Raw genomic sequence first — 1,614 nt, forward strand, 5'->3', positions numbered from 1 at the left:
TCGTCATGGGATCGTCATGGAATCGTCATGGAATCGTCATGGAATTGCCGGGGAATTGTCAGGGAATTGTCATGGAATTGTGACGGACCGTCAGAGAATTGTCATGGAACCGTCATGGAATTGTCATGGAATCGTCATGGAATTGTCATGGAATTGTCATGGAATCGTCATGGAACCATGGTGTGAAAAATGTGTATTTTATGTTTGGCTTTTGGCAAATATTAGAATAAATATTATATGTGTTATGTCAGAAAGTAATGCTGTATTAATTCTCTTAAGTAGTGCGTTAAATATAGTTTTAGGTTATAACATAAAGTTAAAATAGAAACTATGCTAGATAAGATTCTTTTTTTAAAGAAAGGACTTGCAGTGAGATAGCAGCAACAGGACACCCAAATCTTTCAGAGAAAGAGAATTTATTGCCCCATTATCAGGAGAAAAGAACTTCTTCTTGCCTTGCTTAACCGTTAAAATGACATTAGGATTATGAGGAAGAAGTTGACACTGACCAGACAGGCTCCTGCATTTGAATGGAATTTATGCATCATGTATGAGGTGTATGAATATGCAACAGGCTGTTGCTTTTAAGGGTTAATCCTCTGTTAACGTGGCTCCTTTTTCGGGCTTATTTTGCCCAGAAAAGGTACCTGAACCGTCTGAATTGTCTCGTCTTTTTATTGTCTCGTATTGTCCTAAATCCACATTGTCTAAATTTTTATTACTCTAATTATATGACTATTTTTATAACCATGCCGATCCCAGACCGGGATGGCGGGCGGGTGATGGCGCTGGCGGCCCTGCAGGAGCCCTTGGCCGCCGTCCCGTCCCATCCCATTCCCGGGAGATCCCAACCGGTTCCTCCAGTCCCGCGGGCGACTCTGGAGCCGCCCGGGGCGAGTCCCGGCCTGTCCCCCCCCTCCCCGTTCCCAAATCCCGGTGATCCCGGCGCCCCACAGCCCAATGGGGTCACCCTGCCCCGGGGGGGAGCTCAGGGGGGATCCCAGGGGGGATCATAGCGGGGAATTCATGGGGGGATCCCATGGGGGATCCCAGGGCTGTCTGCAAGCCCTTGGGGTGACCCAGGGTGGATTTCCCCATGACACCATAGCGGATCCCAGGGTGGATTTCCCTATGACCCCAGGGTGAATCTGAGGGTGGATCCCGAGGTGGATTCCAAGGTGGATCCCAGGGGCAATTCCAGGGTGAATCCTGGGATGGATCTCGGGGTGGATCCCAGGGCTGTCCCCAGGCCCTTGGGGTGACCCAGGGTGGATTTCCCCATGACCCCATAGTGGATCCCAGGGTGGATTTCCCCATGACCCCATAGCGGATCCCAGGGTGGATTTCCCCATGACCCCATAGTGGATCCCAGGGTGGATCTCCCCGTGACCCCATAGTGGATCCCAGGGTGGATCTCCCCGTGACCCCAGAGTGGATCCCAGGGTGCATTTCCCTGTGACCCCAGAGTGGATTTCCCCGTGACCCCATAGTGGATCCCAGGGTGGATTTCCCCATGACACCAGAGTGGATCCCAGGGTGCATCTCCCCATGACCCCATAGTGGGATATCCCCTGGGAACACTCTCAGGGGGACACAGGGCAGGAATTCCGAGCA

Source organism: Geospiza fortis, unplaced genomic scaffold (genome assembly GCF_000277835.1).
Source record: "Geospiza fortis unplaced genomic scaffold, GeoFor_1.0 scaffold375, whole genome shotgun sequence".
Taxonomy (NCBI): domain Eukaryota; kingdom Metazoa; phylum Chordata; class Aves; order Passeriformes; family Thraupidae; genus Geospiza; species Geospiza fortis.